The sequence below is a fragment of the Opisthocomus hoazin genome, chromosome 27 (assembly GCF_030867145.1).
Source record: "Opisthocomus hoazin isolate bOpiHoa1 chromosome 27, bOpiHoa1.hap1, whole genome shotgun sequence".
In the NCBI taxonomy this organism is placed as follows: Eukaryota; Metazoa; Chordata; class Aves; order Opisthocomiformes; family Opisthocomidae; genus Opisthocomus; species Opisthocomus hoazin.
In genome coordinates this window covers 4,471,517-4,498,528 of record NC_134440.1, presented here as the reverse complement: position 1 = coordinate 4,498,528, position 27,012 = coordinate 4,471,517, and the positions used below count along the sequence as shown (strand labels likewise).

The 27,012-nt window shown below is 51.6% G+C and overlaps 1 pseudogene; it reads right to left on the bottom strand.

Moving 5' to 3' along the window:
• Positions 1-21,105: 21,105 nt before the first annotated feature.
• LOC142364503 (E3 ubiquitin-protein ligase ZNRF4-like) lies at positions 21,106-22,095 on the bottom strand (annotated as a pseudogene).
• Positions 22,096-27,012: the final 4,917 nt, after the last annotated feature.

The following is a 27,012-nucleotide window of genomic DNA, read 5'->3' as shown; positions in this document are numbered from 1 at the left end:
GACCAATTCATAGCCATTTATGAATTTTTAAGAAGTGTATTTTAAGGTTATTCAAGTAATCCCAAACTTCTGGCTTTCATTGGCTTTTTTCAACGCGTCCATTCATTGTTTGCCTGTTTCTCTTGGCTGTAAACCTTCTGTTTTCTTTTTGAAGTGAATGCACTCGTGCTCAGGCTGCCGTGTGCTCCAGGTCTCCACTCCCAAATATTTCTCCAGGGATTTGAATGGCTTCTGGGGACCCCTCACCCTCCTCCTCCCTCCACCAGCCACCATGGACAGGTTGCTCTGTGCACAGTGGTTTTGGCTTTCATGGGGAGAAGGTTAATGCCTTCTTTAATAAAACAAGATCTCAGCCTGCTCTGGCAAATTAACTACCCTCAGCCAGAGGATAGTTAAAACACTTCTCTAATTTAAAAGATGTCTCTAAAATGCCCCATTCCCCAGGCCAGGGAGCCTGGATTTCTTCAGCATGGGGTGTCTGTCAGTGGCTCTAATCACAATTTACGCTCATTTTTGTGTTCCTACAGGCTTAGGGGAGCCTGAGGAGCATAAAAGTCTTCAGTGCTGCTATTGAGGACTTGCACCAGATCCTCTGGACAGGCTGGTTCTCCCACTGCCCCAGCTGCTCTTGGTGCCACGGCTGAGTGCAGTTTTATGGCAGTGTCCCTACGAGACCCTGGAGAATCCAGACATGACACAGGTGAGACTTTAAAAAAAAAAAATCACAAAGGCTGCAAAAACCATCCAGATGGGACTTGCAGCTTCTCACACCCAAGTTAATCCCCTAAGAACCAAAACCAGCATCTGGAGTCTCCGCTGGCCAGTGGACACATCCATGTGGTGTTGCTGGTAGAGGGCTGAGTTGGGGCTGGCCTCATGCTTTGGGCAGCAATGAGGGTGGCTTTCTGGAGATGCTACAGGTCTGTTTTTTCTCAAAAGGGGTAGATATGCAGACAACAATAAGCAAAACTGGATTTCAGACAAGAAACCAAGGTAGAGCCTTGCTCTCCAGCGAGAGACCATCAGTGGCCATGCTCTGGTCTAGATTTCATCCCAAAGTCAATGACTTGGAGGTTGACCTTGCTGAATGTATCTTCATACAGAGGAGACTCCAAAAAGCCTTATTGTGTGTGAAGCTCTTGCCACATTGACTGAAATGAGGTTTTGAAGAATCTGCTGCTCTTGGACACTGACCCCCAAGATGGGTCCTGGTCTTGCTGAGCTCCCCAGGTGCCAAAGGAGAACTGGAATCACCAAACCTAAGGATTGCTCCTTAAAATTCAGCCTTCAGGATTCATTTCTGAAGGGGTCCTGCCAGGTCCTTGCACAACAGCCTACCCTTGTGCTTTTGGCACAGAGGCAATTTCTCCTCCTTATTTTCATTGTAACGCTGAGATCAAAACTTTGCTCTGCAAACACCCTGAGATGGCCTTGACTCCAAAGGGGGAGGCAGGGCAGAAAAGGGTAACAAAACCTTTTTTGATTGCTGGGGACTCAAGGCCTGGAGAAATTACTTGACCTGCCCAAGCTCATAGAGAAAACCTTTGGCAGAGACAGGAGCCACAGTTGAATCTTCGTCTCTTAATCTAAATTTGTTCTTACAGCCAGGCTGGGTTTCTCCTCCTGAGTCTGAACCTCATGAAAAACTCCAGGTCCATCTTGATGGAGTGAGATACAGTTGGGCTTTTTGAAATCACTTCCTCCCATCATTGCTTAATTTCTCCAAGCTCCTTTCTGCCAAAGACAGCAAGATCTCTGGCTGCTGTGCCTTGGCTGGAGGAATTCTGATTAAAACTATTTTAATAGCATGTTATTTTTGAAAGCCTTATAGGCTCCGCACGCTGCATACTAGATCAGAGCAAGGGCAGGGCTTCCTGCAGCGAGAAAGGGGCACATGGAGGCTGGAGAGAGACTCTCAGTAAATCCAGCCAGAAGTGCCGCTTCTCCTAATGAGTCTCCCCGGGTTTTCTGGCTCTGAGAATCCTCCAGCACTAATGACGGAGCGAGAGACCCCAGTAGCTGTGCTTATCTTAGCAGCAGGCACATTGGCTCATTGATTTAATGCAGCTTTGCTCCATAGATTTTTTTATTTGTAGCTGGTTTGGGTCAATCAGGGGGAGCACAAGGCAGCAAAGCTGTCCTGGTTGGGAGAGGTTGGTTGGAGGCACGGCTAAGAGTGGGGCAGTGATGGAGGGGGCTGATGGTGTCTGGGAGAGACCAGGAGCTGCAGGGGTAAGGGCTGGCGCAGCCCCACGGGTGACAGTAAATCCCATCTGCAGGGACACACCAGTGGGACCCAGCTGTGGCTGTCTCCTTGTCTGTGGGGACTCATGCTCATCCGAGGGGTCACATTTTCTGTGGGGGCAGGTTTTGGCCCTGGCTGTAATTAGCAGCTACGGCTTGGAGCTGTGTGAAGGATTCAAAGACAAACACCGCCCCTTCTTGTGCCTGACCCTATGGCCAGGGGGTGCAGAGGATGGTTTCAGGTCCGGGTTTTATTTCCCATCTCTTTCAGTTCCTTTCTTGCTCCTCGGGTTTCCATCGGGCTGCCTGGCTTGGTGCTCACAAGATGCTCCTATTGCAGCACCCACCTGCCCATCACCCCATGGGTTTTGGCTTGGCCAGGCTTGGTGGGGACACAAGGACATGTCCCAGGCTGTGGTCATGCAAGGAGAGACCTGCCCCCACCCCACTGGTGTAACTGGGAGAGTGGGTTGACTCATCAGCTGCTGCGGGGAGCATTTGCTGGGAAGCAGACGCTTTCCCCACTGTGGAGAATCCAATTAAGCTCTTGTTAAATTCATTTGTTTTTTTTTCCTGTCCCTAACTTGCTTTTAGAGCCTTGGGCTGGAATTTTCCTAAGGGAGCCTCTAACAGTGGCTGCTCTGGTCCTGGCAGAGGCACCCGTTGCCTTCCGTGCTTATAGAGGGACGCTGCATGCTCAGTTCTGGGTACAGCGATGCGATGGCCTTGGCTGCTCCATCTTCAGCGGGCAAGGGGAGAAGAGCAAATGTCTGGAGTCTGCTGCTGCAAACGCAGGTGATGGCGATCCTCCAAGCAGGGGTGATCCTCCAAAAAGGGGTGCTGGGTCAGGGAAGTCCCCGGTCCCACTCTGCCATCACAGGGGTGTTTGCTCCCTGCTTGGTGTCCAATCCATGCTGGAGCTTCTCTTCCATACTCTCCACTCCGTCAATATGGACCTGGGAAATGACCTGGGGGCGATTTTCCAGGAAGAATTCAATGCCACAAAGCAGTCTGTGAGAACCTCCCCTCCAGCTGCAGGATTAAGCAGAAACGGCACAGCAGCCCCTCCCAGGAGGAGGTGCGAAGGCTGGAGAAGGCTCTTGTGCAGTCAGGGTGATGGATGAGGGACGGCTATTGCTGCAGACAGAAAGGCGAGGTGGGCTGAGAGGGGCTGGCTACGGTTACAGAGCCCTCCTGACTTTGCTTCTCCAGTGATTTCCTGCACTTGTCTAATTTTTAATTTTTATTTTTCATCTGAACACGTCAAAAATCAATTATCGATATTAACAGCAGCAGGGGCATTTTAGAAAGGAGGAAAATGAGGCAGGGTGTGCCAAAATAAGCTGGTCAGAGCCACCCCAGTATGAGGGTGGACTCTGCCCCCCCTGGGTGCCCATGCAAAAAACTGGGGGGCTCTGGGGTCTCTGCACCTACAACCTCCCCTTTGCACATTGCCTGGTCCCAACCACGCCACAGCAGAAGTCATTTTGAAAGGGGGACAGCCCTGTCCCCAACTCGCCCACCCCCAGGGCTGACTTGAGCCCTCACTGCTTTCCCCTCTGCTAATGCAATTGGGAGGGGAGGATTTGGGTCCGAGCCCGGCGGGCTGGGACAGGGTGTCCCCAAACCCTAATGAAAGCGTTCAAAGCCTGGCTGGAGCTTTGCGGGGAGAAATATTTGATTTATGATATGAGTCAATGATGTTCCTCTGCCAAAATGCATAAAAGGTACAGGCTGATGAGTCAAAGGCAGCTTCATTTACGTAATGGATTTGCTGCCTGGAAGGGGAGGCAGGGATGTCTCTATCAACCTCCCCAGACCCCGCGAGGATGGGGTGGTGGGGAAAGCCTGGGAGAGCAATTATGTATACGTATATATATACCTGCACACAAAAATATATATATTTAACCCAGCATTTGAAGCGACAGTGCAAAACCACAGCTTTTCAGATACAAGCACAAGCCTCGGGTTTACCCACCAAGAATCCCTGCGGACCCTGTTGCCGCTGCGCTGACACGCAGCGTGGGAGTGCGGGACGCGTATCAAAGGGTGCGATTTAATCTCCATTTTCAAAATGTAATGATTTCACATCAGTCTCATGATTCCTGGGTCCTGCCTAATGATTTTTTCTTTCTTCAACCAGCAGCACTGTGATGGACCTGCCAGCTTTTCTGTTGTATAAAGATTTCATCTTTAAATGACAGGAAACATGATTTCCCACAATATTTATATTAATTCTATGCCATTATTTCTTTATTTCTGGGCTCTGAAAGCATGAAGATTTGTGTTTCATAATATATGCAGGAAGACTGACTTGGTATATAGGTTGCAAATGAAGAAAAGCACATGTGGCTCTTCCCCAGTCGGTTTAATTTTATCCATCTGGCTCAATCATGGCAGCAGATTAAGTAAAAATTTTCAGTGGAATTGCATTGGCATAACTTGTTTTTTGTGTGGGTTTTTTTTTCCTATGCAATATTGAGGTAGTTCCTGATCTGGGGAGGAATCGAACTCTGTTTCTTGTCTTTTTTCTGGTGGTCCTGTGCGTCCCAGCTGGGCACCCTTGGCTGGCAGCTGAATTCATGACCTTGCTTAAATCCTGCACCAAAACGAGCATTTTTAATCCATGCCCCTCTGATCTGCGAAGCTGGGACTTGGTCCAGCATCGGGCTGTAGGAGGGACAACTCCGCTCCTTTTACCGGCACCACTGATGCCATCGAGCCACTCGCTTCACCGCTGCAGCGCAGGGAAACGCTGGAAATGGTAAATCATGCTGGAAAAATGCCCTGGGCCATCCTGGCCCTTGTCTGTCTGTCCCCAGTTTGACCTTCTGTCCCCTGGGCTTCACCAAAGGGGCCAAAAATTGCAATACACTTCACGAATATTTTTGTCAATGGTCACTACTGGAGCATGCAGCTGGAATTTTGGGATTTCCTTCCGGGCTCTGCACAATTGTTTTCCCTGAATGGTTAAAGCACGTTGTTTGGACAAGCTCTGTGGATTATAATATCAAGCCTGTTATGCATATTAAATTAAAATATGTATTTTAGTGTTGGAAGCCAAACCCGAATCACTTAGTGCTGTGGAAATAAAATGATTCCACGTTACCAAAGTCGAGGGAAAGCGCGGGCCACATCAACCCGTTTGTTGAGCAATGCCCTAAAACCCAGGATAATTTCAGCTCTCCTGGTGCTGTGTTTGCTGGTGGTGGGGTGGGGGGTCCCACATCCCACCCAGAGAGGTCTCACCCTGCTCTCAGTGTTGCAGTGCATCAGTAACGGGTGCTGGGTGCCCTTTGCATCCCTCCCGGTGCAGGAGCCAGCATCAGCCACGGCTCCACAGCAGTTTATTACCTTGCGGGGGGGGGGGGGGGGGGGGGGGCGGGTAGGAGGATTTTTTTAATTATTATTCCACCTTCCTTTCCTTTCTCCTTTTTGCTGAAAGCACAGAAACTTGTAATGATTTACCTGCTGGCACCGTGGACGGAGGCCTGCAGGCAGTCGCAAATCAGCAGTGGGACAAGAGTCCATTTGGAGCAGGGCCACGGCCGCAGGACGCTGCCGGCGCAGGGACGCTGCACCCGGGGGCTGTGTTTCCCTTGGGGTCACTGGGTGCTGTGGGGTGACCAGGGTGCCATGGGGGTCCCTTGTGCCCCTTTTTTTTGCAAGCTGTGGTCATGCCCCTGCATCTGTCTCAGTTGTACCTGGTGGGTAATTGCAGCCCGGGACGGGCTGGTGATTGGGATGGTGCTGTAATAATAAAAAATGCCTCTGGTTAGTGCCAAGATAAGCCTGACCAACCACCTCCCGCTGTCACTGGGCCAACTGCTCAAGGAGACTTGGGGGATGCCAGGAGACAGTGAGGAGCAGTAGCACACCAAGCCCCTGGCTCGTTGCGAGGACACCGCTGCATCCGTGCGATGTGGCAGGATCAGCCCTGCTGCATCTGGGACCTAGAACAGCCCCGGGCACTGCGGTGCTGAGCTACTCCTGGTTGTAGGGCTGGAGTGAGCACTGCTGGAGGAGATCCTCGTGCATCAGTCAGAGCAAGAGGCTTGTGCCTGGGAGAGGTGTGTGGACTCTCACTGGGTTTATTCCCCTTCGTCTTTTGGGCTGGGAAAGCTCGATGGGAACACAAGCTGCTGGTGAGAGGCAGGCAGGATGGGCAACGCTGAATTGGTGCTGAGCAGGGCTGGCCCTGGGAGGATGCTTGGGACCGGGGTCCCTGTACCAGGATGAGGAAACCTGGCCTGAGTGTTCTTATGGTTTTTTTAGCCTTTCATAGAATCATAGGTTGGAAAAGGCCTCCAAGATCATCAAGTCCAGCTGTCACCCCATCACCCCCATGCCTGCTAAACCATGTCCCCAAGGGCCACATCCACGCAGTGTTTGAACCCCTCCAGGAATGGGGACTGCCCCACTGCCCTGGGCAGCCTGGTCCAATGTCTGACCGCTCTTTCAGTAAAGAAATTTTTCCTCATATCCAATCTAAACCTCCCCTGACGCAATTTGAGGCCATTGCCTCTTGTCCTGTAGCTGGTTACCTGGGAGAAGAGAGCAACCCCCGCCTCACTACACCCTCCTGTCAGGGAGCTGTAGAGTTCCTTTGCTTCAGGAAACAAGCAAGCCCCCAGGTAATATCTCTTAAAAACCCGGGGAGGGTTTAAAGATGAGTGCAAAAAGCCCTTGTGGACAGGCCAGGAGGGAGCCGGCTGCCCTCTGTGCTGGGGGACGGGCTCTGCTCAAATCGGGATGATTTACCTCAAATTCCTGCCTCTGTCCAGAGGTGCAAGAGTCTTGGCACCACCCCGCAGGTGAGGTGTCAAGCTTGGCATTTTCTTGCCCAAGAGTGTGCATGGAGCCTGGCAGAGGGGATTTTTCTTCACCTTTCCTCTGCCCACTTCAGTTCTCTTGGCAGGTTTGGTAACTTCTGCGTTTATCTGAGCGGCGCAAAGCTGCTGCTGCCCTCGGCTGTTGAGAGCCACAAAGCCAGAGATGCTCAGGAGGCTCTGCGAACCTCCTGCCTTAGCACCAAAACCACAGAGGGAAGATTTAAACCTGATTCTGGGTCAGGATCATTCAGCTCTGCGGAGCCTCTTTCCTTGCATGCCTCCCCATTAACCTGTTTACCCCAATTTTCCTGCCTGTACACCTCTCCCGGGCTGCCGTGACATCCTGCCCCAACCCATCTCCAGTCTGGGCAGCCGAGAGGGAGAGTCGAAGGCTCTTCTATGCGCTGCTGCATGTTGGGAGTTAACATCTATGCAGAGCCAAGAGCTGCAGGTGGGACCGGATCTGCAGCTACCAGTCCCTAATTAAATCTTAACAAGTGGGCTGGAGTCATTAGTGTCCATCCATCCCCCCTGCACAGGCACTGAGACCTTTGGAAAGGAGTAAAGCTGAGTCCACCGTTAACTCCTTGAATCCCCCAAATCTGTGCGAGGCTTTTCTGCCCCTGCCCTGCTTTTATTTCCCCCCTGGATGGAGGCATTTCCACACGCACACCTGGGTCGGACCCTGCTGCGTGGAGCCCAGCCGGTCCACGGAGCTGGCGGGATACACAGACCAGGTCTGGCTTCTTTAAACAAACCCTGCCTAACAGGTTTTTAAGCTATGTGAGGGTTTTTTATTGCATTTCTGGCTTTGTTTCGGTGCTCAGGTGGAAAAGCAGGGTAGCATTCTGCTCAGTGTTACACGGCTGCTCAGGTCCTGCCGGCGAGGACGCCTCCGGTAGCTCAGCCCCTCATCCCGAGCTGCAGCGCTAGGAACCAGCCTAAGCCTCGAAGCCTCTGATTTAATGTGCATTGCGAAATGTTTGTTATAATTAATTATGATAACTCTGAAAACTCTTCACATAAATAGACAGGCCCTTTTCTTCCTAATCTCATTCAATTTAGCTGTCGTTCCATAAATTTCACAGTCATTTTTGCAAAAAGCTGCAGAGTTTCCAGTAGGGTTTTTTTTAATTCATATTATATATTTATTTAGTAATCATGTAATTTTTTTCCTTTTTATTTTTTAATCAGTGAACTAAACTTGATTCTTAGGGCAAAAAGGAAACCAGATGATGAAAAATGAGCCAAAAACCAGGTGAAAATGCAGAAACACAGGGGCACGTGCATGGGTTCTGCCTTCCTTGCGCAGCAGCGGAGGAAGCTCTCACCCAGTAATCCACCGGAGTGCCTGAAACCGCAACTGGGAGCCAGATCTGCCCTCTCTGCTCAAGGCTGGATTCTCCCGGCGTGCTGCAGATGTGCTTTCAAGCTGCCCCATCTGAAATGGAGATATTTTTCCTCCTTAAGAACCAAGGCATGAAATAAATAAAACCCCATGTCCTCTACTTTCTCACCCAATTAGTACTGCCCCCCCGCCCGCCTTCCCTTGAACATGGCTTATTAACCAGCCCTGAGCTGGGACGCAGCAAAGATGCTCCCCAGTCCTCGCCTCGCTGTCCTCATGCCTCGTTGCTCGTAATAAATCACCGGCGGCTACAGGAAAGTGGGGGTTAACAATGCGTGACTCCATCCTCCATCTCCCTGTCCCAGGGCCTGAGGAGTGAGGAATGGCCATGGTTTGGCTGGGAAAAGAAGGGGGGGAAAAAGGGAAATAAGGGGAAATAAAGCAGGTGGGTGGCTGGGGCGTGGGGGATCCTGCAACTGGGATGCCCGCACGCCGTGGTTTGTCTCATCGATGCTCTTCGTGCCCCTTTTGGCAAGATGATCTAAGAAGTAGAGAAAAAAGCGGTGGTTGAACAAATATCCCCGTGACGGAGTTCCCTGGAAGAGAGGCTGAAACAACGAGAGGCAATTACAGAAGAAAATGGGGACATGATTTTCCTAATGTAATTTCAGTCACTTAGAACAGTCTTCCTGGCCCGAGAAGTGAATCTTTTACTTCTGTTTCAAGCTGCCTTTAGCCACAGAGATCAGATACATGTTTCTGCTGCTTTTATTATCAAAAGAAGTCCATATTAGTTCAGTTTTCACTTGGAATTCAAGAAGAAAATGTTTCCTTCCTGACAATTTTATATATTTATCCCTTTGGCTAAAGCCTTTGATTCTGAAAAGTGCAATTAGCAAGTGGCGGGTGTGCAGTTTGACTTCTAACCGGAGAAACTCCCAGTGCAAATGAAAAGCGGGGCTTTAATGAAACGCAACGTTTCCTCTCGCTGCCGCTCTGTAATTTATTCCGACCGACAGACACCTGAGCCAGCGCGCAGGCACACACGCGCGGGAGTCTGTAAAAATATCAGTGTCCTTGTTAGCTGGAGCCCTCCAAGCACAATATAAAGCAAAAGCAAATAGTGCAGAGCAGAGACTCATGAAATTGCAGCCCAGTTTAAGGAGATGTTTCTTGAACTCTCGAGCTACAGATGGGCAGATTTCTACTTGCCTCGAGCTCCAGCTCTGTGTTGCTTCATTTACCAGGGTCCTCATCCTGTCTGATCGTATTGCTCATCAATAAAGTTAAAGCACGAATAATACAGCTGGGAGAAAGTATTTATTGTTCCTGATTTGAGGATGGGGAAGCTGAGGAGCAAGTGGGAGTGGTACCCGAGAGCAGGTCCTGCACCCTGCGTCAGCGGCAGGGCTGGGAGCAGGAGCAGCGTCTCCATCCTCAGCGCTGGGCGCTGCGAGACCGCGCAGACGGACAGCCCTCTGTCCGTGTGTCCTGCACGGCGTCTGTCACTGCTTGTTGGGAAATGCAGAGGGATTTTGGGACAGGAAAATTTGGATTTGGGATTTTGGGACAGGAAAACCTGGGCTCGGCGTAGCAATAGCCACCCAGGCCTGAGGTTTTACAACAGCTTGTTCTCTTGCTATGCTGGCTCCCGCATAGCCCAGCTCTGCTGTCCCATCCTCTTGCTACTAATTCAAAGCCACTCTGTTCTTTTTTTCTGCATTCCTTGAGGATCTCCACGGTGCAGCTGGAATGAGGACGGGTCCTGTGTCCAGGCAGGATTCCCCGTTGTGCCATGCACCTGCTCAGGGTCTGAATGTCCCATTTTCTTTGGAAACGTTGTCCAGTTACCCCCAGTTATTTACCTGAAAGATGACTCCATCGAACACTTCAAGTGATCTCATGGGCCTGATTCTCCTCCTGAGCTGGTGTCAGTCGGGGTGAGCCCATGGTGTGGGGCAGCAGAGCCTCTGCGAGCGGGACCAGACCTGTGTCTGCCCCAGGATCTGTCGCTTTGCTCTTGGCTTCTGTGACCGTGAGAGGCACTGGGGCAGAAACTGCCTGCTGTAATCCAGGTAAAGAGTCACGTCTTCCCCAGGATGCCCATCTCGCTCGCTCACCATAGTGACGTTCAGGGTGATGTCCTCGGACTAGACCTTTGCCCCCCAGATAGGCAATTCAGTGGGGCGAGATCTTCCTGCACCTACACGGAGCCAGACTCGTCCCCGAAGCTGGGGCTGGCATGCAGTGAGGGGACTGCAAGGAGAAAAACCCTGACAGTGAGCGATGTGAAGAGCTCCCTGCTGAGATTACAACACAACGTTACCTTCGGGGAGAATGAGAGGCCTTTGATTTAGTGAGAGACGTGCAAGACGGGAGCTGACTCAGGCGGGGAGACGCGGTTCGGGTGGGCGGGCGGCGGAGCAGTGGGTTCCCATCCATGGCACCGCCGGGCACCACTCTGAAATGGCTCTAATAACCCCCGGCTCCGCAATTCCCAGCGCAAGGGGGGAACTGCGACGGATGAGGTCAGTCAGGATGATTGAACGATCTCTCCTGGCCTGAAATCCAGGAATTTATTGAACAACTCCAGAGCAGCCAATGCCTGTAGCTCCGGTGGGGTCTCCCAGCAGGCGATGTCCTCAAGTTGTTCCCTGTCAACGCTGTCGACTTTATTTGCAACATCTACAGATTGTCTGGGGCCATATCCCTGCATCTTGCGATGCTCGGTGACAGTTGACACCTCGTACCTGGGCACGGGAGATCTGCGCGTGGGTTTTGTTTGGGCTTTCCTCCAGGAAAGCTCCCCTTACCATCGGAAAGTGGGCACGTGCCACAGCCGGGCAGCTGAGCCCTCAAATCTGCACACCCACCCCTAACCAACACCCGCTGCGCCCACGGTCCTTCCTCCCCACACCCCCCAGCCCCCTCGGTAACCCCGCTCAGACCTTTCCCAGCGCTGTGTTTCGTCTCTCCCCAGCTGAGCATCCGCGTTACAGCATGGTGTAGAAAACCCAGAGGAGCACCCTGCAAGCAGAGCGCTGCCGGCTGTTTGCTGGGGTGGCCGGGCAGGCTCAGCTCAGCAGCTGGATACCACCCATCCTCGACCAGCCAGCCACTCCTTTGCTGCCACCAAAACTGCCTTTTTTTTAACCTTAAACCACCCCAGCGGAGGCAGCCAGCAGAGTGATTCCCCCGTGCCAGCGCTGCCATAGCAGTAGGGACAACATGTACGCAGACGTGCATGCACACACACGCACGTACACATGTGCACACACCCATGTGCACACAGATGCACACGCACAGCTGCGTGTGTCACTGCTCCCGCAGCCCAGGAGCCTGCAGGCTGCGAGACGAAGCCGTGCTCCCAGGGGCTGTGCGAGCTGGGTACCACAAGGGAGCCGTCACACCAAGGGAGAGACAGAACCGCAGCACGGGAAGGAGCCGGAGATAAAAGGATGGCAGCAAGGAGGAAAACATGTTGGTTCTTAATTGAAATGGAGGAGGTGGGGGAAGGCAGCCGATACCTCCTGCAGCTCTTGGTGTGGTAATGCTGGGGCAGAGCTCTGCCTGCCGCCGCTCAGGCAGGCGCTCGGGGGCTGTTTCTGGTTGACTTTCAGGCAGGCGTCCTTTGACAGGGGGAAGAAGGAGCAAAATCCGAGCCCTTCGTCGCACGCACTGTGCTCTGCCATTCAACACTTCTCGAGTGTGCTCTGATTTCTTTTTAAAAGTGGATCCCTTCCTTTTCTCTTCGAGAAGCAAGAAGTGAGTGTACATCCTGGGTCCAGCATGAGGTGAGCTTGGGTGAATCTCCAAGCCACAACTGGGCTCCCATAAGTGCTGCTGGCAGCAGGGTGAGGTGCAGAGCCCGGTCTGTGTGCCAGACCTTGGCCATCGCTGTGCTTGGCTGCTCTGTCCCCTCGCTCTAGCCCCGATGGTGGGACAGGGTCCATGCAGCCATTCTCTAAACCCCAAGGAGCTCCACAGCCAAACGCGATGCTGTATGCAAAGCTCTGCACATCCCAGCCTCGTGGCAGAAGCAAAGAGGAGGCCATCAAACAGTTCCTGTGAGGTCTGCATGGACTGAATTTCTCCTGGACTGGGGACAAGGCAGCCATGTGCTGGGCGAAGTGTCACACGCAGCCAAGGATCGGGGGTCCCCTGGAGCGAGGACCTGGGGGCAGAGAAGCCTTGTGTGAAAGCTGTGGGTCCCTTTTGGCTGAGAAAAGACTTAGGGATGTTCCTGCTCTTTGGGTTGGGGGCCCTCCTGCCACCAGGCTGAGTGAGCTTAGAAATCCAGAGAGGACAAACATTTTGGCCCCAGGCTCACATCAATGCCCACCTCCAGCCTTTACATCCCTGCCTTAGTAATACACCGACCTTGGCAATACGCAGCTCGAGCCCCTTTGGTCTGCACCGGGGACTTCAGGTACTGCCGTGCTATCACTGTTTTGTGCTGCTTTGGAAAAAAAAAAAAGCACTCCTGAAGTGTAAAATACCAATGACTGTGGCGCTTTGTATGAGGCCGCTGTAGCTTAGGTGGGAACAAAGGAGCCGGATTGTTTGCCTCCAGGATGGGAGAGCAGAGCTTGCAGCGGCAGTGACTCAGAAAAGGATTTAGGGGTCATGGGTGTATAACTCCCTCATCATGAGCTCCCAGAGCAGAGCTGCGGGGAAAAAGAGAAGTTGATGTGATCCTTGATTGAGCCTTAAAAAATAAAAAAAAAAAAAAAAGGAAAGCAAAGAAAAGCCGAGAAGTGCTCTTGAGTCTGCACAGTGTGCCGGGAATACGGTCGAACTAATCTGCCCGGCCATTTGGGCCAGCCCTGCTCGCCGCACCGGCCAGCCCGCAAGGGTAAAGGGGTTTTGATGGTGGTGGGAGGTGAGCGGTGGGGCGGGAGGCTCTGGGTCCCCGAGGAGAGGTTGGAGAGCGCTGGTGCAGAGGAACTGAACTCCTCTGTGTGTATCGGGCTGGAAATGGAGCCTACAGCCTGTCAAGCAAAATGCCGGAGAAGCCCTAATTGCTGGAAGCTGAAGGCAACCTTGGAGGAGGACACGCTGCAGGGCAGCGAGGGCTGACGGAGACCAAGGGACCAGGGATTTACCGTTGCTCAGAGCCTCCAAAATGAGGTTTGGTATTGCTACAAACCAGAGGCTTTAATTCAGCTGCTGGAGGAGAAAAATGGCTGCGGCGTATGCATTTGGGAGAAGGAGGGGAGCGAGTCACCGTGGCCCTTCCTGACCTTAATTCATAAATCCCCCCCTGCTCCTGCCCTCGGGGAGAAGGCCGTCTCACTCTGCCCTCAAGATGTTCGTAACACTTGGAGCTCTGCGGCAAGGCCGTGACTACAACTCATCCTGCGCCTCAGCCAGTTGTCTGCAGGAGTCGAGGAGAAATGGTTTCTCAGGGGCGCGTCTGGCCAGCTGTGCTCCCAGGTGCTCCGAGTCGCGGCGGGGTGGGAGGTGGGATGCTGGATGGGCAGCAAGCGTGGCGATGGGGGTCTGGGGACTCCTTCCCGAGCCATGCTCGCCCGCCAAGTCTCCCTGAAGTGCTCGATCTGATTAGCAGATTTGGGATCAGGAAGGAATTTTCCACGTCAGTCTGGCAGGAACCATGGAGATTGTTGTTTTCCTCTGTATCATGGAGCTGAAAACATCTGGGCATATCAATTACCCACGACTGCATGAGACATGAGCATCAGTTACGCCTCGGGCTGCTGGAGACGGATCCCCAGGGGACACACGCAGCCCCTGAGCTGGCTTTGGGGCCCATCACCCTGGGCTGGAGTGGCCGTGCACTATCCACAGCACCTGGACAGGATCGCAGGTGGCTCACAGGGTGGGAAAGAGGGGAAATAACCCAGAGAACTAAAGTCATTAAGTCTGACTGGGGTTACTGGGCTCTTCCAGGCTGTGATTTGACTTCATGGATCCTGAGTGCACTAATTGGCTTTAATTGCCTTGAGCAGCCTCAGCTTGGTCCCCCCACCCACTCACCCAGGAGCACTATTTAAGCCCAGGATGGGCTGTGGAAGGAGTGTGTTGTCCTCCAGCATTGCTTTTTCCATGTACCCTTGGTTGCCTTGTTTCTAGTCTCATCTCCTGCCTGTCCAGACCCTGGAGCTTCTTCTAGAGATGTCCATCACCAAGATCAGGTACCCCATGATGTGTCCTGCATGTTTGTCTGTAAGCAAATGGGAACGTGTTTGAAAATCTCTACTAGTCATCATTAATATATCTGATGTTGAGATGTTTGTCTGTTTCCCCAGTTTCATTTCCAGCCAAAACTTGTGCTAATTTGGGATGAATTAGCTTTAATATTCCCAGTTCCACCCAGCCCAAGTGAGTGCTCGCCTGCTTGGTTGTGGTGCTCTCATGTTAGTCATTTCATAGCTCTATGAGCACTGGCAAAGATGCAAAGCAAGGAATGAGCTAAAATTTCCAAAGCATCACTTGGAATAAAATGCAACTTGGTGGAAAATGTCAACATGGCTGTTTTGACAGACTTCTTTCTCCTAAGCAGAAGACTTGTCAAAACCAGCCCTCTCCCTGCAAACACATCTTGTTTTCTGCTTTTCCAAGTAGAGGGGCTTCACAACAGCTCCTGACCCAGCTTTCTCTTTGTCCTGCTGAGGTGCTACCACCTCTGCTTGGACCTCTTGAGCTCAAACTTTTCTCCTTCCATGAGCTAAAACTTCAGCTCCAGACTAAAACGTAGACTCAGGGGGAGGAATGTCCTTTGTGTGCTGGAGGGAATAAAAGCCAAGCAGAGCCCCTGAGGTCCCCCCAGACCAAAGGAGAGGAGTTGCTCCTGCAGAGTGGGGATCTCCAGCTGCCTCCCTGCCTGCAGCTTTCATCCCCTGGTTATTCCCTCCCTGCCACCCGCCCCCTTCCATGCCAGCCTCCTGCTTTTAATTACGTTGTAGAAAAGTCTCACAACTCAGCGATTCAAGGTGGCATTTGAGAGAAATGATTCCCTTTAGCATAGCTGACAGCTAATTTGTGTAAAGTTTAATTACAGCTAGCATTAATTAACTGGCAGTGTGTTGCGATACTAAAGCACGACCATCTGTTCTTTAAACTGCCTCCCCCAAATTTCAGCCCTAATAATTTGGGTGCAGAGGAGGTTGCTCTGGTGGGCCTGGTGTAGCCGTAGCTGTTGTGGGAGGGTGTCACCCGCCTTGGTGACTGAGCACCATGCGCTGCGGGGTGCATCGTAGCTTCGAGTGCTGCCACCACCCAGCGATCAGCTTTGGAGAACGTGGCTGTGGAGTCTATGTGCTTCCCTGCAATGTTGTCTCCTGTATTGTGTGTTTAAGCAGAGGGTCAGCTCTTACCTTCCCACCGAGTTGCTGCAGAGGGGGAACTGGTCATCTGGGCTGGCCCAGCAGCAAGTGCCAGTGCCCTGCACACTACATTGCTGTATGGGAGCGTTTTGCTTTTACTGTGTAGGGAAACGTGTGGCCACAAGAAATATGAGGGTTGGGAGAAAGGCTCTGTCCTGGGTTTGGCCAGGACAGGGTTAATTTTCACCGGACTCCAGGAAGGGGCACAGCCGGGGGGTGGGGGCTGACCCCACCTGGCCAAACAGAGCCCGGTGTTCCATACCATGTGACATCACGCGGGGTTCCGGTGGGGGGGGCGGCGCGGCGGGAAGGCACTCGCGGCTTGGGGGGGCGCAGCGCCGGTCCTGTTTCGGGAGAGCGGCTGTCTGAGGTGTACGGTTCGTGGTTGTGTTTTCTCCCTATTTGTACCGTTGTTGTTCCTGTTTTCCCTCTGTTTGCTGTTCTGTTAAACTGCCCTTATCCCGACCCACCGGTTTCTGCCTCTTTCTTTCCATTCTCCTCCGCACGCCGGCGGGGGGAGGGGCGGCCGCGTGGCGCTTTTGTTGCCGGCGGCAGCCGAAACCGAAACAGGCTCCAAAGCAGCTGTTTGCTGCCCTGCTACAGGGCAGGTCTGTCCCAGCACCGCTGAAGGAGCCCCAACATCCTCGCTTCTGTAAAAGCTAGGTTGGTAACCTCAGCCTGGAAGGAGGGCTGGTGTGTCTGCGTACAAGTGCCCAGGTCACAGAATCATAGAAGGTCCCCCGGTTGTGTCCCAGTCCTGGCTTTGGTCTGTTCATCTCCTGTGCAGAGACGTGAATAGCCTTAGCATGTAGCCAGCGAAAAATGAGCACTGGGATCTTGTTTTGGCATATTCTGCTGTCTGGAGGCATATTTAGTGCTGGGAGGTGAGTGGCACTGAGCACTGGGTGCACACAGGTTGCAGTGGGCTACAGCAAATCAGCCCAGCTCATCCTTCAAACAGCCTGGAAAGCCCCTGGGGTGAAAACGGAGATGGGGCAAAACTGTACAACCAAATGCCCCAGAGTTCTGCCCTCAGTAAATCCTGTCTAACCTCAGTGCAGCTGCTTTGATCTCATCACGTAAATCCAGATGAAAACAAATACATATCCAGTGAGAGACGAGCTTGTCCTCCAGGCTCTCGGCCAAGCCTTTGGCTTGAGGGCTTTGAACAGGGCTCAGCAGCTGCTGGTGGGAGGAATTCCTTTGGTCAAACTGCAGCTCCCAGCTTGTCTCAGCTGCTGGTTTTGGGGTCGAATGGAGCCTCTCTCCCAGCCCCCTAAATTCAGAGGTGACAGTCCCTGAGCTCAACACTGCGGCTTGGGTGCAGCCTTTTCTGATGTCCCAAGCAGCTGAGCTCTGCTTTTGTGCTGGCTCGTGGATTGAGTGGGACGTGCTTGGTGTTGGGGATGGAGCCTCTCTGGTGGCCCCTTGCAAGGATGTTCAAAGCTGGTGAGCAGGTTTTGGCAGGGTGCTGATGTGCCGGAGGAGGCCTGTGTGCTGTGGGTAGGGGGGATGGCTTGGGATACAGCAGGAGCCTGGCATTTGGGTGATTCAGGCTTTCATCCCCACTCTGACATGAGCTGCCTGTCCGAGCCTGCTCAAATAGCACCCATGGGGGATCCTGGGACTGAGGTTCTGCTGCCAACCCAAGTGAAATCTCAGCTTCTTCATCTCTGCTGCTCTCCCCCAGATTCCTTGGGCACAGTTTGATTTTGCCGACAGGAGACATGTGGTGTGTAACACACCGGCAGCCGTGGTTACCACCCACACTGTAACCAAACGCGAGGAGGGATGAGCAAACCCTGGGGATGGGAACGGGTAAAACCTTGACTTTGCTGGTGTCGGTGGGAATCCTCCCTGGACTCCCAGATGGGAGCCAGGGTGAAATCCCACCTCCCAGAAGCTGTCTACAGCTCTACTTCCACACTCTTATAATAAGAGCTTAAATCACGGTTGCACGCAGTCACGTTAGCCCGGGATGGGGAGTTACAGTGCCTGGCTGCCTGCAAGCTCCCTGCCTGCTGTGGATGCAGGGTAAAATACTGGCTTAACCTCCCACAACAGGCATTAACACTAATTCATTTCACCATACAAGTGCACCGGCAATTCCTGCAGCTCAGCTGACAAGAGACAACTCAGAGCTCTGCTTTTTGTACTGCTTTCCCCCAAAAAAAGTCCCTGTTTTGCCAGGCCTGCTGCAATCCAGACCTCGCTAGCGTGCAGCTGTGCTAGTCAAGCCATGTTGTGTCAATGCCTGCTGCCAGCATCCCATGGGTGCTCCTTGCTTGCGAGCCTGGGAGACGCTCCCCTTGAGCAATAGGATTGCACAGACTCTCTGACGTGCCGGGATGCAGAGAGGAGCTGGGGAGGCTGCAGCCGGTACAGCACAGGGTGATTCCCCAGGGGGAAGGGGATGGTGCATCCCTGGCTTCACTCCTAAGGCTTGGAGAGGTCAGAAAGGGGTTGCAGCAGGATAAGTTTCTCTCCCTGTGCAGCACTGGGGGTTGTAGGCAGACCTGGCAAGCAAGAGTGTTAATTAAACAAATGTTTGCCAGTGTATAAGGTGTCTTTATGCAAAACAGCCTTGCAGAAGGTTGTGGTTCTACATGGAGTGCATCTTATTATTGCTGTAATATGCTGCAGGTGGGAAGGAGGAGGCAGAGCTCTGAGTGGGGACTGTGGGCTGGTGGGACCCAGGAGAGGATGGGTGGTTCAGTAGCTTTGCAGGGTCCCACATCAAGGGGAAAATGAGCACGGCTGACTGAGAGGCACCCAAAGCTCAAATGCTTTGGGGCCATCCATCCTGACCACCTCTGAAACCTCAGGCTGCCGGTGCATCCGCTCACCTTCCAGTGAAATGGGAATGAGGGAAGGGATAAATCCAGCCCTGGAGAAGTGTGGGCAGTGATTCTCACCTTGGCTGTTGGTAATTAGTTTAATGAAGTGGTTCGTGTGATATTGTTGCCCTCTATTGGACCCAGCCTGAACGGCTTGGTTGGTGCTGGTGTGCCCACATTTGGTGGGGAAGGGTCTGGGGCTTTTTGTCAGCTTTGAGATGGGAGCGATGCTTCCTCAGTTAATTGCGCTGGGGCTCCTTGGAGAGGGAGTTCTTGCCCAGGGCTGTTGTGAGCAAAGAGCCAGAGCTAATGCCAGACGGAGGTAATGAGCCTTGCCGTGGACTTCAGTGGAATTTGGATCAGACCATTTGCAGTCTCTGGGGATAAGTCAGTTCTGCGTCGTCTTAGCGATGGGCTGGAAATGTGCCCAAGTTATTTGCAGATAGGCTTGCAACTAGAAGGGATTCAACTACCCCCTGCTGCTGTTGCTGCCTTTTTTCAGAGCAAGTGAGGTGCTTTGGGGTGGCAATGCCCAAGGTAAGATGCTCCTTTGAGCATCCTATGTCTGCTGGTGGGGACTGCAGAAAAGCCAGGACTCCTGGCTGGGTTTCCCAGGCTGTAGGGACCCACCAGGATCACTGCGGGGACTCAGCTGGATGGGAAATGTGCAGGCATCGCTTTCATTTCCTCACTGACCTGCTTTGGGCCAGGGTCTTGCTCCCCACCACAGATACTGGGAGTGAGGCTGGTGTGGGTCTGGCCCAAACTGGGGGATGGTGGGGTTGTTTCTGGGGGGACCAAGGCACTGAGGGAGGCTCAGGTTGAGTGTCACTTGTAGGCTGTGTTTGTTGATGTAGGTGTCCAGCAGAGCAGGTTCCTCTCTGCTTATGCTGTGGCTGCTGGATACTGCAGTGTCCCTGGACTGGCCAAAGCTTGGACACAGAGGGTTTTCTCCAGCCCACAGCAGCCCATTTTGGTAAGGTGCCCGTGGGCTGGCCCTGCAGAAACACCAGCCCAATGGAGATAAAAGCCTTTTTAGCAGATTGATTTGATATTGGTTTTGAACTCTTTGCCAGTGCGGGGAAGTGGTGGTTTACTTGTCAATGACAGGGCCCCATACATGGAACATGGCAGGGCTAAACGACTGCCAGAAGGGATGCACAAGGTGCAGGCAGGGCCAAGCTGGGACCTAAAGAGGTCCTCTTCTCTCCATCTCTCCCTTTGCTAGCAGCTTCTGCACTGTCACACTGGTGGGGTGCTGAGGGGTTAGAGCACAACTTTGCAGCGCTGCTCTGGAAGAGAAATGCCCCATGGAGCTGGGGAAGCTGTGCTACCCCAAGAGCAACAGCACCAAAATAAATAGCATCTCCCTGAATGCTAAATATACAGAACTAGAAATGGCTTGCTCTTCTTTCTTTTAACTGAGAACAAGTAGGGAGAGTTGGAATAGCTGGGAGTGTTATAAATGATGACATGCCTTTGAACTAGCAGCTGGGTGAATGTCTCATCCCACGCTGTCTATGTTCATGCTCCCCTGTCATCTGCTTGCGAGGGCTAATAGAGACAAAACAATCCAAGGATGGATTTCCAGACAGAACGGTTCTGCCAGGTGTCTCCTTACGTTGCAGCAAGGGACATAAAAAGGAGGAGAGAGAGGCCACAGTGCCAAAATCTGTCTGGTGAAGTTGAAGGAGTTATGCCCAGGGTAAACCCTGAAGCCTTGGGAAGGAGGAAATGGTTGGCTTGACCTTGTGTGGCAAAGAACACACCATCATCAAAGCCTCACTAATCCTGCCCCAAAGAGGCATGGAGAATGTATGGCTTGTGTTAGAGTGTGAGCTCAGGTGCTGACAGATGGCTTTGCACTGCTGCCTGGTGGGAAGGACCATCCGTGGCTACGGAAACACCATTTGCTTTGTGTCTCACAAAGGCCTTTTTAAGACTTGAATAAATATTTGCATGGTGATGCTCCTTGGACACCACATACCCGCTCAAATTAGATGTAATTTGTTTCATGGAGCTCTAACTCCTGCAGTGGAAATCTCGACTGTGGGTGCAGACACCGGACCCCATCAAATCTGCCCAGTTCTGTCTTTGCACTACTGGCTGAACCCCAAGCACTCCCAGGACACTGTCCTAAATAATCCTTCGGGCCACATCGGGAATGGCTTTGGGGAGTGCCCATGTGTCCATACATGTGTATTTTGAGAGGGAATTGAGGAAGTATCCCAATAGCTGTAAGCCAGTTCCCATACCAAATGTTCTTACATCCCTGCTTCCCTCCTCCTTTCTGCTTCTCCCCCATTGCTGTGGCTCAGGGAGTTTTTGGTATTTCCAGCTGAGATTTCATGCCTTTTTTTTTCATTGCGGGGACCAGGGAGAGCAGCCAAAGCTGTGCTGTTAATTGCTTCCCAATACAAGCTAGTCTGCAGCAAGAGCTGAAAGAAAGCACAGGGGAGACTCCCCTCAATTTAATGATAACTTATCCTGGTCACAGCTCAAGTGGTGCTGTTCTGCTGTGCATCAAACCATTCCTCTTCCACTGTGCTTGCATCATCTTTCTCCTCTTCAATGTATTCCTCTTCACGCCCTTCTATGACTGCATTGTCTTCAGAGTCCTGTTTCTCCTCATTCACACCTTCGCCAGCCTGATCTGGCACGTCACCTTGCCTTTGGGTTTTCACCACCTGCTTGCAGAAGGGACGTCTCCTCTTCCCAAACTGGATGAAGAACCAGGTGTCGATGAAGGAACTGTAAGTGTAAGAACAGACCAGGATCTTTAGGTGGTCCCCTTCCTTGTACTCTGCTATGCAGATCACATGGGTCTCGTAATTGTCTACCTCCCCGTATGTGTGAAGCTTTCTCTTGTGAGCCCTCTTGTACAAGCTTAAGCCACCCATAATTGCAATAGTGGAAATAATGATGTAGAATACATTCCTGAAAACCTGCATGACGAAAGCTTCCTGCAGCATTTTAGCATTGTCTTGACAAGGATTCAAATACTGTTTGGGTGGCAGAAGTCTGATGCATGCCTGTTTCTCGTCTTACAGTGTCCTTTGCAAGTGAAGGGAGACCGATTGTCCCGTAAAGAGTGATGGTATCTTAATTTCTTTGTCATCAGCCATCACAGTAACCAGTTGCTCTGAATCCACATTGTGGACAACAGCAGCTTGGTATCTAGCCTGCTGGTCGTGAAGGACTTTCTCGGCAAAAGAGCAATCATACCCTTGTATGAGTGCAATGTAGGTCTCGGAGGCCTTTCTTGGTGTTGGAGGATTCTCTGTTGGATGGCAAGCATTTGATGGTGTCACCCTCATCAAATACCCTGTCAGCCCTTCTGCCGGGAGCCATGGCCCAAAGCATGCAGGCAGGGCTTTATAAAGAACACACTCAGAACTGTCATTGTAAGCCACTTACCCAAAGGCAAGAGCAGCATTGAAGAAGGAAGCAGCAACCGTAAAGCAAAGAAGCAGGAGCCGGAGGTTCATGATGGAGGCAGTTGGGTAGCTCTGAACACCAATTTCCCGGCTTGTCCCGAAGGAAAAGTGTAAGAGAGAGTCACAGAGCCACAATCCCACCTGGATGATATCACTATGCCGTGACTTGGAGCTGCAGCAGGACGGAGATCAAAACCTGCTTCTGCCCTAGAGGTCTCCACAGGCTTTCTGCAGGTTCCGGAGGTTCTAAGGGTAGAACTCTTCTCTTTTGTTGTCTCTAGTGGCTAAGCAACACCCTTAGGTCATCTCTGCAGATCTGTGACATCACCCGGTGACCGTTTCCCAAGGCTGGGTTGTGTAACATTACTGCAAACCTGCTTAAACCTCTTCTCCCCTTCCTTTCTGGTCTGCTCCAAGCACGTAGCTTCTAACTTCATCTCCCTCTGGGTACCTAGAGGATGCCAGTCTCCTTTTGCTGATGATGTGCAGACAGGGTGAATGAGCCTCCCCATCAGCTACGTGTCTGTTGCTGAAAAACGTGGCAGAGTGGGAACAAGCTTCTGTCTGCTGGGGGGGTGTGTGGCAGCTTGGATTGGTCTGGCGAACATGCACTTTTTTCTCAAAATTGTGATGTTTGAAGTGATACCAAGCCAAATAAATTGCTTAGGGTAGAAGAGGTTTCTGCCATTTCAAATGAGTTGATTGGTAACTGCCGGTCAGAATGGCAGCTAGCAGAAGTTGAAAGTCTCTGTTTGCCCGTGTGGCCTCACTCTGCCATTACCCAAACTGGTGAGAGGGCAGATCCACCTCCAAGGCCCCTGGGTGAGCAGCTAGCTCTGCTGAAGGGGCTGATACGATAGGGTCTTGCTGAGGCTGAGCTTGTTGGTCTCCTGTCCTACCACAGTGAGAGTGGGTGGTGGATGAGCTTGGGAGGGCTACCTTCAACATCTATTGGGGCTTTTCACCTTATTTACTTTAAAATTTTAGCTGTTGGAAATGAAAAAGCTAAAAAAGACTTAAGCTTCTGTCTGTAAAAACTGATTTTAAAATTATGGTGGAAAGACTGAAAAAGGACTGGAAAGCATAAGGGACAAGTATTGTCCCTCCTTCCCAGAGTGTTTGACAGCAGAAACTCCCATCTTCCAGGCAATTCCCACTTGTATGGTGACTGCTCAGTGCCCGGAGGAACACCAGCCTGATGGGAATGCAGTAGCTCTTGGTTGTTGGAATGAACTAGGTCTGAATACGCAGTGAACCCAGGTCAGTTCAGAACCACAAATCCCTAAAAACCTGTACCTTTTAACAAACAGGTTAATAATTGAATAAATAATTGAATAAATATTTGCATGGTGATGCTCCTTGGACACCACATACCCGCTCAAATTAGATGTAATTTGTTTCATGGAGCTCTAACTCCTGCAGTGGAAATCTCGACTGTGGGTGCAGACACCGGACCCCATCAAATCTGCCCAGTTCTGTCTTTGCACTACTGGCTGAACCCCAAGCACTCCCAGGACACTGTCCTAAATAATCCTTCGGGCCACATCGGGAATGGCTTTGGGGAGGTTCAGTAAAACAGTTTGGCTATAAACTTCTGACCAGAGGAGTCCAGGCTTAGTGAACAGCTTGGTTTTGTTACCTTCCACAGCTAAAGAAATATTGGGGCGGTGGGAGGGGCAGATCTGCCTCTGTCAGTCTCTAGGTCCTGTGTCCTGGCATCCTGCTCATCACCACGCAGTGAATCTGCCAGGGGAAAATTACTGGGTTTACTGGGACCCAAGGGTGCTCAGCCGCAGGCAGGGCTCCTCGATGACACTGGTTGCAATGTCGCTGTCACCATGGAGGAAGGTGGTTAGTTCAAGCCTGGGAAAAGCAGCGTAAAGATGCCAGGAGGTAAATGGATCAGGGAAAACAGGGCCAAGCAAGACATAGCTGTCTTGCATAGCAAGAGAGTGTTGGGTTCTGCACAGGGAAAGCCAAAGCAGAGGCAAGTGGGGAGGCTTTTGGGGGTGCAGGGGTGCTGCTCCGGGCTTGCTGGAGTGGCAGGGGAGTGCCCAGCTGTCACTGCAGCATTGGGCAGTGCTATTTAGATCAGAGCTTTCCTGGAAAGGTCAGGTTAAGATGAAGGTTTTTATATACATTCCACTGACCAAAGCAAATGCTTCTCATACACGAATTAAATGCATGTCACTCAGCCAGTGCTATTGCTAGGGTTATTTTTCTTGCTCCAGTAATGAATATGGGCAATTAAATCAACAGTGTCTCTTTTCTTGCATTCATTTTCTCTCTTCATCACATGCTTGAAGGAGAGCAAAACCAAGTTAACAGCGGTAAGGGTTTTTGGATCAGGTGGGTAAAATGCTTGGAGTCTCTTCCTTGGACTGCAGGGCTCTGGTGAGGCTCTTGGTGCCAGAGACAGGTGCTGCTCTGTGTGCACTTCTTCCCCCTTTCTCCTCTTAGTCAAAGTCTCTACCACAACCCTTGTGTTAGCCTGCCTCCAGTCTCCCTGTTTGATTTCTGCCTACTAACCTTCAATTTACCTTCATGTCAGCCTGTGGTGTGTCTCCTTATAGCAATGCACAGGAGCTGCACACACTGTCCTATAACATAGATGGGCTGAGAGCATCTGGCCCCTGTAATCATGGGTGCTGCTGCTTGTTCTGATGGACCAAGGGCTTCCCACAGCCCCTGCTTGAAGTTTAAGAAGGTTGAGCCCTTCAGGATAGCTTTTGCTGTCCATCTGCAGATGGTGGTTGATTTTTCTTGGAAGGTCTTAAAGTGTTGGAGGGAGAATTGGAAAGATGGTGAGGTTTCATCATAAGAGGTGTATTAAAGATGCTGTTGCTGTTAGACGAGCTCTGTGTTGCTTGGGGTGGTCTGGATTGATGCACTGCTCCTCTGCTTATCTGGATAAGTGTTGTGCTGCTGAATGAGGCCAGAGCTACCTATCAAAATCAATCAGGGCTCCAGTTAATTAGGGCAGCCGGGGCCAGGTCAGTTTTTTCCCCCTCTTTCTCCCAGCCTTGTGGCAGAGGGGCAGAAAGGTCAGAAGAAAAAAATTGGCTCAGATCTTTATCCTTAGACTACTACAGTAGTTTACACTTAATCAATAAACAGGAGTAACAAGGAAATGCTTTGTGGAATGAGTAAATAGTGAGTCTTGGATGCACCCCCATTCTCCAAGCACCTCTGTTCCCTACCTATAAAGTGATGATTTCTCATCCATAGCCCCCTGGATTCTCTCAGGAGACTCTTGGGTTTCGTTCACACAGAAATTAGTTGCATCAGACATGTTTTTCCAAGTTTCTGGTCCTTTTCTTCCTTCCTTGTATTGGCCAAGCTTGGTGCTGGCAGTGGGGCTACCTGCCCTCTCTGGGAATGGGAGAGCAGGGGAGCAATGCAGGCCCTCTCCTGCAGACAGGGCATGGGCAGTGAAAGCACAGAGTAGTCTTCCAAGAGGTCATGTGGCTGCTGCTTCTCTGCAGAGCCTTTTGCAGGCCTGCTTCAGCCTCCCTGGCTGACAGCCTGGAGGAAGGAACCAAGAAACAGACTTCTCTGTAGAGTCATTCACACCCCCTGATGCCTGGAAGAGAAGAAGTTGCTTGTCTGAGTCAGCAGAAGACAACATTTCAATTTTTTTTTCTTTAGGATCGCTGTGACATACTGGTCTTGGCACTTCAGGCAGGAGATGCCTCTATGGAGGATGTTTCCCAACACTATGATGCCAGGCCAGGGATACATACGTTCCCTCCTTCCCTGTGCTACTGTGGCTAGTGGGATCTGACACTGGGGAGACTTTACCCCGTTGATATATCATTTCTTAAACTTCTGGAGTGGCATCTCTGACTTCAGCAGAGGGGGAGAGATTTGTGGAGAAAGAATATTTTTTTAGGTCAGGAATGGAGTCTTGTACCTGACCAAGCCTCATCTCTTTAAGGGAGGTGTGGAATCAGTCTTTGTGATTGAGAGAGCAGGTAGCTTGAAGCCTCTGAGACTCTGCAGTCTACTCGGGTCTTGGCGCAGATGCAATGGGAAGAGCTGGATGTTTATTTTCTGAGAACGTTTGAAAGGGAAAAGTACTATAGAGCAGAATCGTTCTGGTGCGAAAGCAGACATGGAGCAAGGGTGTGATCTCTTCTGATAACAGGAAAGAAATAGGAGCAACACAGCAGAGCTGTATCTTGCCCCTTGCTACCTCAGCATGGGACTGTCGTGTATTTCCATCAGAGCAAGGTGTAGGTGTACCTGGTATGGGCTTGACTGCTGGCTCGTCAGGTCCAGCATTGCCAGCTGTGAGCATCTGTGCTGCAGCATTAGTGTGTGCAATCAAAGCCTGTGCGTGAGCTCAGCCGCTATGGTAGAAGCGGATTTGGTGAGCCAAGCTACTTTTTCAAAGCACTGATCCCATTTCCTTGTATTCTTAAGTAGCTTCAATCCATCTTACTGCATTACAGAAACTGTGTTGATTGTTCTACTGTAGTGACTAATAACCAGCCGTACTCCGCAGATTACCCTAGAGAGCTGGATTCCTGGCTTAGCTGTACCAGGCTTCCTGTGTGCAAAGACACCTCGGGGTAATCTGATTTGTTAAGGCACATATGAAGCTTTCTGCGAGTGGGAGACAAAGGAGAGCATCATGGGGTGTGGATAAGAGGCAGAAGGGGATAAAGAGATGGGTTGTTGGGAGGAAAAACTGGGTGTCAGAACCTGGGGTGGGGAAACCTGACCCGGGAAAGGAGGAGGCTGAGAGACTGGATGAAGGAAGAACAGTTAGGTACTATGAGTTATTAAGGGCCAACTGTATGTCCCCGCATGCTCAAGATGTTTGGGAAGGAACATGGAGTTGGGTAGTGAAGCTGCTTGTGTCTAAAGCTTCCTGAAGCCCACTGCTCCTGCGTGAGCTGTGAAAGTGAGATGGAGCACGGCTGCCAGAGCCAGCTGCATCCCTGCTGTGAGGGGAACAGGCAG